Below are 19,323 nucleotides of genomic sequence, written 5' to 3'. Positions count from 1 at the left end.
TTTCAATGGTAACTTCATCGCGCTTAATTTAATCAACTCTCCGTCACTGTATGGTACATCTAAGCATTGATTTTTCTTTGCCATTAATTCGAAAAATTTCACGGGACTATTCTCTCCTGAATTTTCAAAATATGGGTTCTGTAATAATTAGTACTTCACTCTGTTCTGTACTTCGCTGGACCAATATCGTGAGAGAAACTTCTCTCTGAAATCTTCGTACGATCGGCATGCCGCTGCAACATTCTGCATGGTTTCTGTGACTGTTCCTGACATGTGTGCACATATGAAGTCTAATTTGTGTGCTAGCGTCCAGTGTTCTGGTAACCCTACTCGGAATTGATCAATAAAAGTTCGTGGATGTAATGAGTTTCCTTCTCGAAAGTGTTGAAATTTTCTGACTGTGAGGAAATGATCGTTGTCGTACTTCGTCATAGTTCCATATGAAATTCGCGATTCTTCGCCACTTTTGTTTCTGATCATTTCTCCCGTCGTTCTTTCCGGTTGTGGTAGATCCATTGGATATTGTCCACTGTAACTTTCGCGTACCCTTGCATAGTATCGTTAGAGTGGTAAGCAATAATTTTCTTCCATCGGTTGTGAACGTGTAGCTGAATGCATTGCACTGTACTCTTCGCGACCTGGCTTTCCATTGTCAGGTACTGGTTCGGTATCTTGTCTGGCTAACCTTGCCGCTTCATTGCACGATCCAAACACTCTTGAAACATACATTTGTGGTTCTGCATGTGTTTGTGGTGCCGTTTGTTCATCAAGAATTTCGAAACGTGTTTGTTGCTGTGCAGGCTGTCTGATTTCACGTATGTTACTTTCCGCCTGTGATTGGAATCGAAAATGCATGATATCTTCGTTAATTGCTTGTTTTTCCGGTGCTGTTACAGATACGGATGTGGTTGCAGACTCAGTGCTTGTTCAATTCTGTTCACTACGCTCTTCAATGGTTTGCAACAACTCTGTTCGCAATTTCTGAAATTGTCGCTTCGTTTGCGCTTCTATTTTGACTATGCGGTTATCATATCTTTTCAGCGCTGCTTTTGTGATACGTTTGTGTAACACACTGTTTTCAACAATTTTAAGCGCTGTACCTGCTGGTTGTCTAGTAATTGCGTTTATCTGTTTCTCTAGTTTCTTGACTTCTCCCTGGGTGTTGTTACGTAATGTTTTTATCTCGTCCTGAATGTCATTACGCAATGTTTGTACGTCCGCTTGTACCTTGTCAATGTCTGTTCTCAATTGATTGTGACCTGTTATTAAGTTTCCTATCACTTCTCGAGATTCTTTTGCCTCGTCTTCAATATGACTTAGGTGTAACTGAATTTTTTTGTTTTGTTCTTTAATTTCACGCATTTGTCTCATGGTTTCTGCAATTTTTTTCGTCGTATCTGCATTCTGAATTTTAATTTGGTTCGCAATTTCTTTATTTTGTCTTTTCATAGTTTCCGTCACTAATTGTAATAATTCTGCCAGATTGGTGGGTCCTATTGCGTTTTCTTCCGACGTCCTACGCTCTGTGTTTTCGCCCAAGTGTTGGTTTGCAACTGATTGCATTGAACTGTGCGGTGACACGTTTCTGCTCGCATTCCTTGTACTCTGTGGTGAGGGAGCTCTGATTACTTGTACTATGGGTTCTACGTATTCAAGACGCAAGTTAGAATCCTCATCGGCTGTCTCTCTACTTTCCTGCTCCTCTTTCGTATGCTGACTTATGTTTTCTATGCCTTGACGTACATTATCCTCGTTATGGTGCGTTATGTGTCCTATTTCACGCGATACTGCATCGTCTGTGGTACTGTCCTTTATTCTCTGTCCATCTTCATGTTGGGTCTCTACCTCAATTCGGTCAAGGTCTCGATATACCGTTGCTAATCTTTCCGAATCCCTTATTTTCTGTTTTAAAACCAATTCACGCGCCCTACTTCGCGTCAACATGCGCTCATACGATCTCACGCGTTCCATAAACTTTTTGCACACACGACTTGACAAACCATTCACTTACTTGTTGAGTCAGAACCAACTTGTCAACGATGTATCCGCCACCTGTGCGCTTGCATTGGAGAGAAAACTTAATTCTAACAGTATTAAAATTCATAACTTAATTATGCTATTGTCTCTGCTAGAATGTCTCACGTTCTATTTAATACTTTCCCACTATCTATCGCTGCAGCTACTGTTTTCGACTATTTATAACTTTAGGAAAAAAATTTTGTTACAAAAATTTTTCAACAAGATATTTTTCTGACCTAGTTAGGCATGTGGTCGACCTTCAATCATGGTATTTTACCATCCTGGCAGGGTCGCCATTCTCTAACATTCTGCGTGGTGTCTGTTGTTCTATGTCGTGTCTCCCTACCACTTTCGCCCAATGACGCTCTGAGCGTGCTTTTTAGGGAAATGGCTAGTTTGAACCTGGGACCTGTGGCTAGTAAGGAGACGCCAGACCACACATGACATGTAGAGTTCAGAAGAGTTCAGTTTGACTAGCGATGATATAACCAAATACTTAATGTTTTCAGCATCAGCTCCACTGTGCTCCCTGTAAAAGAAGCTTAATACTAACTAAATTTAGTGGAAGGGATTCAAGGCTTTCGTATTTTTAGTTAGCTGGTAAAATAACGTCGAAAAAGCAGTTAAGTTTACCATTGGAAATTTTATTCTACTCACAAAACATTGTTTATAAATTGCACTATTGATAAAAGGAAATGTTTTAATACAGGATGATAAAAACCAGATTTTAACTTACGTAGCAAATGTGAATACCATGAGCTTCAATTTAAGATCGACACTAGTATTACATAAAAAGGGGATGTAACAGATGAGACTTCTGCAGTTCTGAGTGAAGCCATAAGCGCTCAAAAATGCAGCATCGCGTGCATTCATTACCTTGTTGGCGTTCGTCAGGGGGCGGCGGCCGGCACAGCTCCCCGCACCTCGCCGTCTCGGAAGCAACTCTCTCCTAACTTCTTCTTACTACAATTTACCGAAGTTGGTTTAAAAATAAAACTATCTGGCTGTGTTTTCATCTGACCAATCAGGGTCTCAATGTTAACCTTAAGCTCCACCTACAAAAATTCTGTCTATCCAATGAGAAACGTTATACTTTTCGTGGTGGGGCAATGTTTTTAACGTTTGCAACGTAACAGAGACGCGAAAAAGTCTCACGCTAAAACTTTCAGCTGGTGTGGCCCTTTTAGTGTTATCATAAGATCTATACTGTTCTTCTGGAGGGCTCTATCTTTTAACATGGGCTAGGGAGTGGTCCTGGTGGTTACTTTTCGTGGTGGGGCAATGTTTTTAACGTTTGCAACGTAACAGAGACGCGAAAAAGTCTTACGCTAAAACTTGCGGCTGGTGTGGCCCTTTTAGTGTTATCGTAAGATCTGTACTGTTCTTCTGGAGGGCTCTAGCTTTTAACATGGGCAGGGGGTTGGCCATGGTGGTTAGCTGGCGACGTGGGTGTCCGTCCCTTATCGTAGGGCCTTCTAGCTTAACACGGTTCTGCTCTCGGCTTCTGTTCTCGTTTCTGCCCTCGGAACTGCGTCTGTCTCACGGTGGGAAGGTATGACATGCATTTAGGCATTCTTGTGTTAGTCTGTGGTATTCCATTTGCTCATTCGTTACTCGTATTACTTTGGTTAATTTAATGTCACGATTTATTCGGAGCTATGTGACATACTACTGGATTTGCTTATCATGTCAGGGTTTTCATGGAAGGTGTTGGATTTGCCTGACACCTTACAACCAGTGTTGATCTAGAAGCGAATAGGCCTTACCAACTTAACCTGGGGGAGAAGTATACTAGAGAACGGAAAAGCACTTAGCAGTGTCAAAGATAAACTGGGGAGTGTTTGGTCACACGTAATGGGATCTCCTTCCTTCCACCAGTTCGAAATATGAAGTTTTGGCCACGTAGAGTTTTCATCATCCTTGCGGCGAATTGGTAGGGGGACGGACGTGCACTCCTGAGGTTTCTTGTCTAGTTCAGGAAGCGAGGAATTTGAATGTAAAAGTGTAGATTGTAGATGTCCTTAATTCATTTTACTTCAGATTTGTTATATTAGGGAAACATTTCGTGAGCTCTTTTTTTTTTATTCAAGTATTTAACTTTGCCTATTAAGTTTAAACTTGATGGTGTGTGCTTTGTTCCTTAAGAGCTGCCGCCATGTGTAAACTTTGTCCGAAACATCAGACAGTATGAGCTACCTTTCTTCTAATTTGATTATGTATTAGCTCTTGAATCATGTGGCGAAGACCGTGTAAACTTTATAGTTATTTTAACTAATGAACCATTAGGTCTAATGCCATTGTCTTCGTCCAGTGTTCGTGTCTGATAGCTCTCAGTTAAAGTCGCTATGCATTTTGCAGAGTGGGAAATTATGTGCGCAGTGGGTGTCAAAATACGCAGGGAATTTTCTTTCATTAACCATTTCTATATTATTGACCACATTTTTATGACCACGCGTCTGTGATAGGCTGCGATACCATTCACTCTCCTCTGTTCACTCTTTTCTTGCATTAATGGGAGTAGATTGTAGAACTGAACGTTGCCCGCCTCTTCATTGTATGAATGCTTGGGGCTTAAATATGGCTTGTCCCATGACTTGTAATGTTAATATCTCGAACAGGAGGCCTATTCTTTCACAAGGGAAGTAATTTCTCCTCTGAAACACACACTGTTATGTGTTAAGGGGCCCTCAATTTAAGAAATGCGCTCAAGTATCTTTAATTTTACCCTCGCCGACATTATGGTAGTAGGAAACCAACGATTATTGACACGTAAGCTGTCGGATGTTTGTCAGTAAGATGCTCTGTGATATACAGCGGCTTTAAAATTTGTTGCTTGTATCTATGACGCTCTCGAGCTAATTGTACCAACTGTGTAGTGCTTCTTTGGATCTTCTCTATCTCTTGCGCCAATCCATCCTGTTAAGAGTCTCAAACAGACAAAATGTACCCAGTTATCGGTCGAAGGTGGGTGTTGAAAAGATCACTTTCGTGTTTGAATGCATCTCTTCACCATTTTTTCGAAAAATCTCAGTTTGGTTTCTGCCTTCCCCACTACGACATGTAAGTGGTAGACTGTTAGACCCTCCGCTATTCTTGATTTTTATAAATGATTTATCGTTCCGCTTATCAGCAACACAGCCATAGTTGCTCGCAGGTGATACTAGCATTTTATTAAAGGACGCAGTGAAGCCGGTTTACTGTAGAAAGTTTATGTGACAACAGAAGAATCAGAAAGGTGCTTCAGAAATGAGGTTATGAGATATAGGACCAAAAGCCAGAAGTAATATGTTGCTAGACTTATGGGGCTGTCTCAATGAACAAATATTTCACAGTATTCACTTAAGATGGGACAAAAAGAAAGCTTGCAGACTCCTGCAAGACTGGAACAGTACAGTGCGCTGACAATGCAAATGCACATAATCTGTTACTGTACGGTCTGATTCTTTGTAGAAGTTCAAATTTTGCAAAACATTGTTTTAAAATAAACAAGGGTAATGAAAGGGGTATGACTAGAGAATCATGGAGGAACATTTTTAAAGAATTTATGATGTATTTTCCAGCATTGTATATGTACGAATGTGTTGGTTACCTGAAATCATACGAGGAATTTTCGGTATTAAAAAGTCAAGTTTACGATTATGAAACTATAAACAGGAATGATGAACGTAGAGAAATACGTAGCAAGGCCCTGAACCAGAAAAGTATGCTAGGTGACGGTACAATAATATTCAGTGCATTGCCTGTAGGAATAAAAAATATAAGAAATTAGATTTATTTATAGAAGAACTGAAAAATATGCTCCTATATTAGTCTCCATAGCATCGTAGAATACATAAATTATTCACGTTGGCACAGGTCTGCCACTTTGTCCAAGAATACTTACGTTTTACCATGTTTTTACACATAGAAAGTTTTTAATGCTGCTTCTCTGTCTTGATAGTTTCAGGAAGTCGGACTGAATTGAGCTTGGCGAAGACAACGATGATTGTATGCGTGGATTTCCGTGTGTTGTGTGTGTGTGTGTGTGTGTGTGTGTGTGTGTGTGTGAGAGAGAGAGAGAGAGAGAGAGAGAGAGAGAGAGAGAGAGAGAGGGGGGGGGGGGAGACAGAGAGAGTACTTGCCCTCTCGCATGTCTGCCAGTTGATACTCCTGTCAAAGGTCGATACTCGGGTAACCTCTTCACTGACAGCGCAAGAATTATGGTCACTTACGGATCCACTCTGCTCATTGTTGTATTTGTTTCAGTACTTTATCCTGTGCTGGTTCGAGGTAACAGATATGGCCTTCACCTTCCGACAACCCTCGAGAATGAATCAGCACCCTTTGCCACTGTCCGTACGCCAGTGACGTTGGAAATGTCTATCTGACAATGAGGTCATCTCCAGATGGAATCTCAAGGTAAATCTTTTAAACGTCATCATAAAAGTTCATCATTAATGATATTTGGCGTTTAACGAGAAAGAGTTACCACACTGACGTTTCAGTAAATTATTTTTAACTTGCAATATGCCAACGAGTCAATTTCCGACGCCTGATTTTGTTTCAGTCGGAAGCCACGAACATATTTCTGCTGAACGCTACGCTTCATAGAGGATACGCTAGAAACAGATCAGGCGAAAAATTTAAAACTTAAAAAAAGAAATAAAAAAAATTAAAGAACGTTAACTGTTTCTTATGTCTAAGTCCGTATCGTCATGTAAAAGCTAACGCTTCGTGGCGAGGTATAGGCTGGAAACAGCCAAACACAACATTTTTCTCTGTCAACATTCTTGTTTGGAGCTGTTCAAGTATTCCATAATCTAGTCACCGTTTTGTCTGAGTCGTAACTACGTTGAAATTGATGATGATGATGTACAAAAATAATGCAAATTCCGGCGATTCGATGAAAGTAACTAACGAATTCAGAAAGAACTAAGCACTTGTATCAACCTAATGTGACGAATGTCGTCAGTGTCCTGGGCAGTATGCGCTCTACACATTCATTCCTTCATTTCCTCTTATGTTTCACCACATATAACGCCTGGTTGTTCCCATTTGCACCGGCGATGTGGGGATGCGAGAGAACTGCTTCCACTCCAGCACATTAAGGCTGAAAACTGAGATTCTGCAGTTGTTCACCCATCTGTTGTCTTTTAAAGATGTTCTTGTCCCTGCGCAGTCTTAGGTCGCGAGTTCGTTGTTCTCGCGGTCAGGCTGTAAGATTTACTAGTGAGAACGCTACAAAGTACTCAGTCTGATTTCAGTCAGGGATGCCAGAGACTTTTCTCTAACCCCTACAAAGTCATATGTATGACATTCAGTTCATGTTTGCAGCACTTATTCTGGCGCGTTACATACATTGCAAAAAATTACACGAACATTATCTACCCTAATTTTCTCTGTATTGTACGCAGAGAGGCGATTATTTAAGATGATTCTGCACGGTACGCGACACAGATCTTAATGGCGCAGCCTATGCATACCGAACTGTTCCGTATGACCCCTCATAACGAACTAAAGTAGTCAGCACAATCATTTCACTCGGTCCACAATTCTGGCTGGAGCTGAAGATGCACGAAGTGCTTCATCCGAATATCATCATTCTAATGTTATGAAAGTTGTTATTAAAATTACATCTGAAGTGTGTGGTTGATAGCCTACTATTCGGAGGGTAATTAGCCGGATGCAGTTAGATCTGAGCTATACTTCACAAAATATTAAAAGGTGAAAATTACAGGTCTGACACGCTGTCTCTTGTGACAGTCAATCAGATTATCCGACTACTAAACTGACGCAGTTTCTCACGGAACTGATACTCACTGTACTACCTGTTCTCTGTCGTCACTGCACTTCTTACGTCACACCTTAGTAAAGCAATCTCAGTCAGACTATGAGGTGAAGCTTTGGCTAAGGTCTTATGGATTCTAGCGTCAGAAAGGTTTCAGAATCTACCGTAGCTTTTTCAGTCAGATCTAAGGCGCTTAATGTCAACTTTTAACGTCTACGGAAATGCGTTTTGTATTTCACAACATGCTGTCGCCTCGTCTGAACATCGTCACGGGAAGCTATATATAGGTAAGTGAGAACACACTTGACGCATGTACAGCAGACGAATATCTTATTACAAAGTTCTTCTTTTTACCAAGACTGTCTGAGGAACAAGTATCATTTTCAGCCCTATTATTTCTTTTTCCCTTGTCCTGGAATAATAGCTCAGATTTTCAGCGTGACTATATTTTCTTTCGTGACCCCTCTTCAGATCTGTTTTATAACTCCCGCTACGCAGGTGTCCTTTTATTTTTCTTGTTATCATGTCGCTATTGACCTTTTTTTTAAATGTTCTAACATTTCTCTCTCATTTTTCTTTTTGTTGCTGTTGCCATTTCTGTTTGTTGATAAAGCTTGTAATTGAGTCTTAATCTCTAGACCTCTTGGGTAGTCAACCGGCATTTCTTGATTCTTCTGTGTAACGTACGTCGTTTGTAAAATTTATGATCTAACACTAAACTTGCGATGGCTTACAAGGCAGCAGAAATCTGCCCGGAGAGCCGTGCGCGTTAAAGCACCCCCATCCGGGATGGGGAGGCGCACTGGCCACGGTTCGAACTCGCCCGGCGATTAAGTACGAGGGCTGGCCAGTTTTTATACTGTTTTTAGACGATTTCCCACATTCCAATATATAAACACCGGGCTGGTTACCCAAGTTCCGCATCAGGCACACGCTACGCAAACATTTAGAAAACTTTTTCGCCGTTTACAGACAGATCAGGTACACTGATTCCATCCTGGGGATTCAATGGGAGACTGGTGACATTAGATGCTTATCCTCCTCAAACCCATAATCAGCAGCAGGAAGCAATCAAAACTGTAATACTGGAAGGAAAAGAAGGACACCTACACTAATTCATGGTATTAGTGCTCATTATCAACTACATTAATCAGTATCAGAATCTTAGACCATGTTCTACGTTCAGATATATTGTAACCTGCGTAGAACTAAGCTGTCTTCTGTACTGTAGCTATTGTATTAATGACCTCGCAGACCTCAGACATTGAGTATATAATGTAGTTGTCAATAATCTGAAAAAGCTGCCGAAATTTTAAAACCGTACAAAGATTCTCAACTTGCTTTAAATGTACAAAAAAGTAAATTCTGCGCTTCACAGAGTCCAGAAAAGTAGTACCCTATGACTACAGTATCAGTGATTCACAACAGGAACTGATCAACTAAAAAACTATCTGAGTACAACATTTGCTAGGAATATGAAACGGAATGATCACATTTTAGGTAAAGGAGGTGGAACAATTTGGTTCGTTTGTGGGTTACTGAGAAAATGCAGTGGGTCTACAAACAAGACTGCTTACAAAACACGCGTGCGTCCCATCTTAGATTATTGCTCAAGTGTCTGGGATCTGCGCGAAATAGAACTAACAAGAGATTTTGAACGTAAACACAGAAAGGCGGAGAAAATAGTCAAAGATTTGTATGAACCATTGCAAGGCGTCAATAAAATGCTGAAAAACCTGAACTGAAAGACGCTTGAAGACAGACGCCAAGTATCTCAGATAAGCTGCTCACAAAGCTTCAAAAACTAGGATTAAATGGAGAATCTAGAAATATATTTCAGCTCCCTAGGTTTCGCTGTAGTAGGGATAAGATTAGACCAAATACAGCACGCACAGATACATTTAGGCAGTCATTGGCCCACGTTCCGTACTCGGAATGGAAGAGGAAGAAAACCTGACGTGTGTGCAAGTGATTAGTACCCTCTGCCGTGCAGAGCATGCGTGTAGATGTGTATGTGTACCGAAACACTGATCACTCGCAGTCCAGCCTGTGGTCTTCATACAAAATATTCCTATAGCTCAATTTCAATATGAAAAAGTATTAGAATTCGACACTTCGCCAAGAGCATACTCAATAAGCAACAGATCAGCGCAGAAGAGCATGGAATGGGGTTGGGTTGGGTTCTTTAGGGAAGGAGACCAGACAGCGAGGTCATCGGTCTCATCGGATTAGGGAAGGACGGGGAAGGAAGTCGGCCGTGCCCTTTCAAAGGAACCATCCCGGCATTTGCCTGGTGCGATTTAGGGAAATCACGGAAAACCTAAATCAGGATGGCCGGACGCATGATGGCCGGACGCAGGATTGAACCGTCGTCCTCCCGAATGCGAGTCCAGTGTCTAACCACTGCGCCACCTCGCTCGGTAGCATGGAATGAGTTAGATCGTGATGTAGTCGAACAAATTGTTATACGGGGTGTTCAAAACGTCTCTCCGCAGTGCCGTATGATTGTTAGCCGCGCGTGCCGTATGCCGCAGTGAGTATACCGAAATGAAACTCAGTGAAATGCAAGTTATTAATTTATTGAATTTTCATTTTTACTTACAACTTTTCATATTAAATGTTGAAAGTGTCACCTCTGTTAATGAATACACAATTCAATTCATCTAATCATGTTTCCAAACACAAGCTGTAACATTTCTTCTGTAACAGAAGCAGTGAAAGTGGGTATTGCAGTTTTCAAATCATCGATGGATTTTGGACGGTTTTTATAGACAGTTGCTTTTCTGCACCACAGAAGAAAAAGTCAGGTGGTGTTGGGTCAGGCGATCGTAGAGGCCAAAGTCCTTGTTTTTTATGCGATCACCAAAAACATCAGCAAGCAGTGACATTGAAACGCGAGCTGTATGCGCGATTACACCATCTTGTTGAAAACAATCGTTCAGTATTTCACTTAACAGAAGTTCTCCTGTGAATGGGTACAGAATATCACTGCAGTATCGTTGTGCGTTTATTGTTTCGTTGAAAAATATGGGACTCACAATCCGACATCCAGAAATTGCAATCCAGACTCCTATTTTCACAGAATGAAGTGTTTCCTCATGAATACACGATAGGTTTGCAGTACTCCACATACGAGAATTTTGCGAGTTCATGTACCCGGATAAATGAAACCACGCCTCACCAGTTAAAAACGTTTCATTAAGAATATCCCCTCCATTTTGTTGAACAAAGTTTTTGAACCATTGACAATAATGCAGTCTCTTGCCATGATCAGTATTTTTCAGTTCTTGCACGACTGTCACTTTGCATTGGAAAAGTTCTAATTTTTTCCTTACAGCAATGTGGGCCGTTCCGACACTAATATCGATTTCCTGGGCGAGTTTTCTTTCTGACTTGTTCGGACTCATGGACATTTTATCGGAAATATCGAGTAGTTTATCCTCAGACAAAACGCTAGGACGACCACTTCTCGGTGCATCTGTCACTGAACCCGTACTTCGAAATTTGTTAATCAAATCTCGCACAGTATCGCGATGTGCGAGTGTTGTCTCCGGGAAAACTGAATGAAATGTTTGACGAACTGAAACTGTGTATTTACCGCCAGCTTTGAACACTTGTTCGACTAAAAACACTTGTTCTTCAATGGTTAACATTTTAACAGTGACAAAAACGAAACAAACGAACAAAGGAACAAAACTTAAACGTTCACGTCAACACGTAACGACTCACACCAACGATACTACTGATGCTGGCTGAGATAAACGAAACAGTGGAATGTTGGGAGAGTCCACTTGAAGGCAAGTAACCCAGGCGGGCGAACAATCATACGGCACGCGCGGCTAACAATCATACGGCACTGCGGAGAGACTTTTTGAACAACCCGTAGTATTCACCTAAAGTGAGTTAGTTAGTTGCAGTTTCTGTGGATCATAACTGCGATCTCTCGCTATGATGTGAAACGAGTCATCTTGGAAATCCACAGAAATCCTAATGAACATGAATGTGAGAGATGTGGCAGGGATAGGTATAATCACTGACCTCGCTCATTGCTGGTGTTCTCGTTTATGTAAGCATAAGAAGGGAGTATTTAGAGAAATGGCTTGGAACGGAAGCTCTATGGATCCAATCGTTTATTTAAGAGCGTTTGGTGAAAACCGCGTGGTGATCAGAGCTATTGATCACGAGATATTTTAATTTTAATTAAGAACTGAAATCAGATTTCGTGGTAGCAAGCAGAAGCCAAAGACAACCACCGTCGCGAGTTGGGGCGACAGAGCACCCTGGACACCAAGCCATCCTGGCGGGGAGTAGAGTACAGCGATGGAAGGTTTTCGGGAAGCCGACGTGGAGGGCACAACCTGCAAGTTAGACGCAGGTTGAGAGTGCAGGTACCCCTAATCAACAAGCTGCTGGACAAGTCCAAGGTACGGACGACCGAGGAAAGAAAAAATTTACCCAAAAAGCATAAAGAATGAAGGAAGAATTACTTCAGATAGCGTTCCGGAAAATTTTCCGCTGGAGGAACCTTTATAGGACACAACACTTTTGATTGGAACATTATTAGTTAGTGGATTGTCTGATATCACAGAAGCCCAACAAGTTACAAACACGAGTGACAGACCGTTGTGTGGAGGAGAACGTGTTGAGACTTGGCTGAGGTCGGACATATTTCAGATAGAAGTCCACCTTAGTTACATTATAAGCTTTGTATTTGTTCAGTTGGTGTTGATCACGTCTGTATACATACAGTCGTGTCGGCAGTGCTTTTAATTGATGCTTCAAAACATATTTTTGCTGGTGGCAATAACGACAGTATTAGACAGAGATAGGTTAATTGAACAAAATCTAAGGCGCACCCTATGTCGTCATACAAAAAAATTGGACGGTGCTGATTATCTAATTGAGTGCTGGCTCATTGGTGCTACACTGGGTGTCGTACAAATGTAGTGACAAACTTTTAAGAGAGTTGGGGCACATCATAAGGATTGAGAATCGCATAGCAAAAGTCGTAGTTCACTACTTGGTGCTACTGTGCACGAGAATATAGGAGGGGAACGTGAGGATTTATTGGGCCGTGATTTCTTTCTGTGTGGAGCCATTAAATCTCTCGTGTTTCACGATCCTGTGGAGTCTGAAATGGAGCTCATCGCAAGAATCGTCTCCGCAGCTGCTACAATCAAAGAAACTCCCGAAGTGTTCGAGCATGTCTGGCAGTCAATATTCCGCCGTTGTGAGTCATACGTGGCGTCTGATGGTGTAAACTTCGAGCATCTGTTGTAACATTATGGCTCTATTCATGTTGTATACCATGTGTACTCATTTTGCTGCCACGTACCCCTAACGTTTGTGGCCACGGGTTGCTACGCAATTCTCAATTCTTACGATATGCCGAATCTCCCCTACAAGTTTGTCGCAGCATCTGTGGACACCATGTAGATTGTCACTGATGGCCTTCTTGACACAACTGTGTGCTTAGCGTATTTTGCGTCTTGGAAAAATCGTGTGACTTATTATTGCCAGATCCAAAACTAACCTGGCGGTGCATGTCGAGGTCCCACGCGGCAGAGCAGCAAATTAATTGTACTGGTATGTGAGAGAAGCTAATTCGATAAGACGGAATTATCTTGTCAATCGGAATTAGTTTCCGTCCCGTAAGCGCTTTGCATTCTGATGAGTGCTATCGTCAGCTTTGAATAAATGTTGTAAAGTATTTTTACTAACTTAACTGGAATAAGAAGGGCCTAAGTAAAATATTTGATTTTACCAGATTAATTTCTTCTTTTTGTAATGATGTGCCGATTCTTTTCGGAGTGTTGTTGCCTCCAAGCGATGTTCAGTCACACTCACATAAGGGGGTGCAGCTTAGGAACAACTGCATCACAGGTAAGGACAGGAAAGTCAATAGGTTGAGGATATGCGGCTAGATTTCCAAGTACGCAGCTTCACAAGGTAGGTCTGTATTGCAACTAAGTCACGAACCCTTGTTAGAGCACCACTCAACGTCCCAGGACCGTTTTTCGACATTATATGTAAGTGGGCTACTTCTGTGTTGGCAGCGCTGCGTAGCGCTTTGCATTGGATCTCTGACTGTGCTTTCTTTGTAAGAGATTTTGTGGCTGGTTGTGAAACGTCCCCTTTGAACAATTATACACGACTGTGCTTAAACTGACACAATATTTTTAGCGCAACGCAATCTGACTTTCAAAAATCCCTACAAAAGAATGGCCCTGACTAATATTAACCTATACGTTTCACAAATCACTTACCTCACCAAAAATCTTCGTTACTCGAACTACTGCAATACAGCGAGCGCCACTACTGCCAGCTAAATAAAAGATTCAAACTACGGAAGGCACTAACTACTGATAGGCATAGTTAGCAAATGAAAGATTTTAATAGAGAACAAACAATGTATTTACCTTAATAGTCATAATATATATAGCAGTTCATGACAAATTTCAAAACTCCGCCATCTCTCTCCCCACATCCACCACTGCTGGCGGCTCACCTCCAACTGCGCAACGCTACGCGCTGTTAACATCCAGCTGCCCCTCTACAATGGCAGACAACAATGCAAACTAGCCACAGACTGCACACAGCACAGCCAGTGATTTTCATCCAGAGCGCTACGTGGCATTACCAATATAAAAATCTAAACAGCCTACTTACAGTTGGACTCGCTGTTGGAAGTTAATCGCCAGTAGTGTTGGGCAGTTGGAAGTTAGTCGCCAGCAGTGATGGAAGTACTGTTGGGCAGTTGGAGGTGAACAGCCAGCAGTGATGGATGTTAGATGTGAGACGTTAGCATTTATGGAGGGTAGAGGTTTGAAGTGTTAGCGTAGGCTAACAATCTGCACATGTTCGACTTGGAGATTGAATATTATTCATGATTATATACCTTTCTACTAGATGTCAATGACGATTTATATTCGTACGGTCGCAGGTTCGAATCCTGCTTTGGGCATGGATGTGTGTGATGTCCTTAGGTTAGTTAGGTTTAAGTAGTTCTAAGTTATAGGGGACTGATGACCACAGATGTTAAGTCCCATAGTGCTAAGAGCCACGATTTATATTCGTGTTTGAACTGGATGTCACATTATTAAGGTAAAAAAATACATTGTTTGCTCTGCAACCAAATCTTTCCTTTGCTAACCACATGCCTATTAGTAGTTAGTGGCGTTAGTAGTAAGAATCTTTTATTTGGCTGGCAGTATTGACGCTCGCTGTATTGCAGTAGTTCACGTAATGAAGATTTTTGAGCCGCGCGGGATTAGCCAAGCGGTCTCAGGCGCTGCAGTCATGAACTGTGCGGCTGGTCCCGGCGGAGGTTCGAGTCCTCCCTCGGGCATGGGTGTGTGTGTTTGTCCTTAGGATAATTTAGGTTAAGTAGTGTGTAAGCTTAGGGACTGATGACCTTAGCAGTTAAGTCCCACAAGATTTCACACACATTTGAACATTTTTTGAAGATTTTTGCGAGTTAAGTGCTTAATGAAATGTATAGGTTATTACTAAGATTTCTTTTAGTCAGGGCCATTCTTTTGAATTAATCATTTTAAGTCAGATTGTATTTTTTTTTTTGAGCATTTAGATTGCGTTGCGCTAGAATATTATGGGTCAGTGTTGACATGATAAGAAAAAGTAAAGAAAAAGTAGGCTCAGTACGTTCAGTTTTGCTCAGCTGTTTCAAAATCAAATAACGTGGAAGTTTCATCTTCTCAGTTATTCTGCAATTTAAGCGCAGACGCACTCATTTAAATAAAGAAGTTTCGTATATATCAGACGCGAGTTTTTGGTTGGTTCTTTCTCTTGACGTAAACCAATGTATGTACAACGCAGGAATAATGTAGCCATGGAGTTTTGTGTATGGCAGGTGTTACTCTAATTAATCTCATATTGTAGAACCATTAACTTTATAGACGACTGGAAGTAAACCATGTTCCAACCGGGGTTCTTGACTTCCCACAATTTTTAGTTTCATAATCAGTCCGGCACTAACTAAAGGAAAAAAAGACAGCCAAACTTGGCTCTGTTCTGGAACCAGAGCCATGGAAGGACGAAGACATTTTTTGAGAGAACAGTACCTGAGAAAAGTGTGACGGAGAGCGTGTACAGTTAATGTTATGCGTTAAATGGCTTGGGAGGGGGCATTTTTCTCGGGTTATACCACTATACCATACGAAATGGTGTGCGAAGGAAAAAGCAATAAAGCGGTGAGATCTTGCCCAATGCGAGAACAGGTCTTAAACTTCAGAGTGATCAGTTTTTACTAAGAGTGAAAAATGAGTAAACTTTTGAGTACATGGTTCAAGTGCTTCAGCCGATGTTGTTGCTGTACTGTTCAGAAAAAAACATTGTATCGTGGCATGATGGGACGATCATGCAGGGTATGTAGATTTAGTCATTCATGAAGCTGTGTCTTTATACGATGCGTTGAGTGGGATTTTGTGAATATAGAACAATTACCGATACGATCTAGGACACAGGATATCTGAATAACCCAAGCGATAAGTGGAAATAAATTCCATCTTTTATTACCGATGTCACAGGGTGGAGCTCAAGTCCAGAGATAGGAAGTTCCAAATCGCCTGGTGGAAAAAGTAGTGAGGTGGAGGCTCATCAACAGATTATCCGATATTTTTCTGGATTGAATTTTGGACCTCTTTGCTATGTCTTATGATTTGAAGGCACGTAAAACTGTTGACGTGGATCGTCTGTTAATTTCTGTTGTGGTCTTTAGTCCGAAGACTAGTTTCACGCCGGCCGGTGTGGTCGAGCGGTTCTAGACGCTTCAGTCTGGAGCCGCGCGACCGCTACGGTCGCAGGTTCAAATCCTGCCTCGGGCATGGATGTGTGTGATGTCCTTAGGTTATCTAGGTTTAAGTAGTTCTAAGTTCTAGGGGACTGATGACCTCAGATCTTAAGTCCCATAGCGCTCAGAGCCATTTGTACTATTTGAACTATTTTCACGTAGCTCTCCACACAACTCTATCCAGTGAATGCCTCTTCATCTCTTGTATAACTACTGCAGTCTACATCCTTTCGAGCCTGATTACTATGGTCAGATCTTGATCTCTCTCTCCAATTTTTACCGCTCGACACTACCAAAATGACGATTCCTTGATGTCTCAAGACTTGTCGTATCAACTGATCTCTTCTTTTAGTCAAGTTCAGCCATAAATTTATTTTCTTCCCACTTCGATCCAGTCCCTCCTCTTCAGCTACTCTGTTACACATATTATCTTCAGCATTATTCTATAGAACCACATTGGAAAAGCTTGTTTTCTTCTCTGAACAGATTATGGTCCACGTACCACTTCTGTACAATAGTACTCTCCAGTCAAATTCTCCCAGAAAAGACATCCCAACACCTACTATTATTAAACAAAATAATAACGCCATTAGCTGCTAGTGGGCACTGAAATGAATCATTGGGAAAAATTGAAAATTTGTGCCGGACCAGGACTCGAAACCGGATTTTTCCGTCTCTCGCCAACAATCTCCTTGACCGCCTCGGCCATCTGGACACGGTCCCTGACCACCCCAGGTTTCCAACTTACCCACACACTACTGACGAAGTGTCCCAGCCCATTATTCTCATTACTCGTAGCGGCCACTGAATCCCGTAGGAGTTAGGATGATTTGTGCATCTGCGCTGCAAGGATGGTGACTGTTCTTTTGAACCTATCAGGAAGAACAGACACAACTTGTATATAACAAGGGAGTGACGGCCAATGATTCTTTCACTGTAGATGCACAAAAAAGCCCTAACTCCTACGGGAATCAACTACCTCTAAGCTAGCTGCTGGGTTTGCGCAACCTGAGGATGATGCACCAGTCTTTCCCTAATCCTTGTATATCAGTTATTGTCGGAGCCTACTTCGCTGACTTAAAAGCTCGTGACTTTCGACGATGAGGCGTATTTTCCAGTACCTTTTCGAAAAAAAAATTGAAAAATCCAAGCAAGAAACAGCACCTCCCGGAAAAGTGCTATTAGTGGGGGCAGGAAGTGGCTAACTGAAATGACCAAATTTAGATACAAAAGTTGAATGGTAGAAGGACCTGCTTGTAAAATAATTTCGTGGATCGCTTTTGGAGCTCACAAAATCAATGGTGGGCTGGAAGGCCTGGTGGGGTGGAGCTGCAGTTTTCGGATAGTGTTTCTAAAGTCGGGACTCAGTGATCCTTCGCGATCAAAGAAGTTATTTCTTGCCGCACAGAAAACAGAGAGAATCCGAAAATGCGTTCTTATGTAAAGGCATGAGCTTCTGGTTTAGTCATTTCCGATTTTCTAAGTGAGTATTGCGGTTTAGCGAGTGTTCAAATGGTTCAAATGGCTCTGAGCACTATGGGACTTAACTTCTAACGTCATCAGTCCCCCAGAACTTAGAACTACTTAAACCTAACTAACCTAAGAACATCACACACATCCATGCCCGAAGCATGGATGTGTAGCGGTCGCGCAGTTCCAGACTGTAGCGCCTAGAACCGCTCGGCCACCCCGGACGGCTTAGCGAGTGTGCACACGCTCAGTACGCCAGCCCACAAATTAGGTTGTACAGCCAAGATGCTACCTTTTCGGTAGCGTTTAGTCAACGAGAGGCACTAGGCGAGGTTTAGCTGAAGTTAATAAATTTTATTTGTTTTCGTGGAACTTTGTGTGTGTGGTTTTTGTGTGAATTTTCCCTTATTGACTCTGAACTGATTTCCCGATTTGTTGTTTTGGAGGTTAATGGTGGGAGTTTCTATTTGGAGGTGGTGTGTAAACAGTTAGCGGTGAGTCTTATGAACGAATCTTGAAAGCTTCCTGAAAGTATTTAGATAGTTACAGGGGTGTTAATTATGGATTCTGGAGCAGTGTGAACTTTAACTGTGTCTTCTGTGTCAAAGCGAGACTGGCGACCCTTATTTAGATTGGCTAACCGACAAATCCGGCATTCCCCAGGTATTGGGTTGGGTTGTTCTGGGTTCAAAAATGGTTCAAATGGCTCTGAGCACTATGGGATTTAACATCTGAGGTCATCAGTCCCCTAGAACTTAGAACTACTTAAATCTAACTAACCTAAGGACATCACACACATCCATGCTCGAGGCAGGCTTCGAACCTGCGACCGTAGCGGTCGCGCGGTTCCAGACTGAAGCGCCTAGAACCGCTCGGCCACCAAGGCCGGCGGTTGTTTTGGGGGAGGAGACCAGTCAGCTCAACATGGCTCTGAGCACTATGGCACTTAATACCTGAGGTCATCAGTCCCCTAGAACTTAGAACTACTTAAACCTAACTAACCTAAGGACATCACACACATCCATGACCGAGGCAGGATTCGAACCTGCGACCGTAGCGGTCGCACGGTTCCAGACTGAAGCGCCTAGAACCGCTCGGCCACCACGGCCGGCAGACCAGACAGCGAGGTCATCGGTCTCATCGGATTAGGGAAGGATGGGGAAGGAAGTCAGCCGTGCCCTTTGAAAGGAACCATCCCGTCATTTGCCTGGAGCGATTTAGGGAAATCACGGAAAACCTAAATCAGGATGGCCGTACG

The sequence above is a fragment of the Schistocerca cancellata genome, chromosome 2 (assembly GCF_023864275.1).
Source record: "Schistocerca cancellata isolate TAMUIC-IGC-003103 chromosome 2, iqSchCanc2.1, whole genome shotgun sequence".
In the NCBI taxonomy this organism is placed as follows: Eukaryota; Metazoa; Arthropoda; class Insecta; order Orthoptera; family Acrididae; genus Schistocerca; species Schistocerca cancellata.
This window is presented reverse-complemented; position numbering follows the sequence as displayed.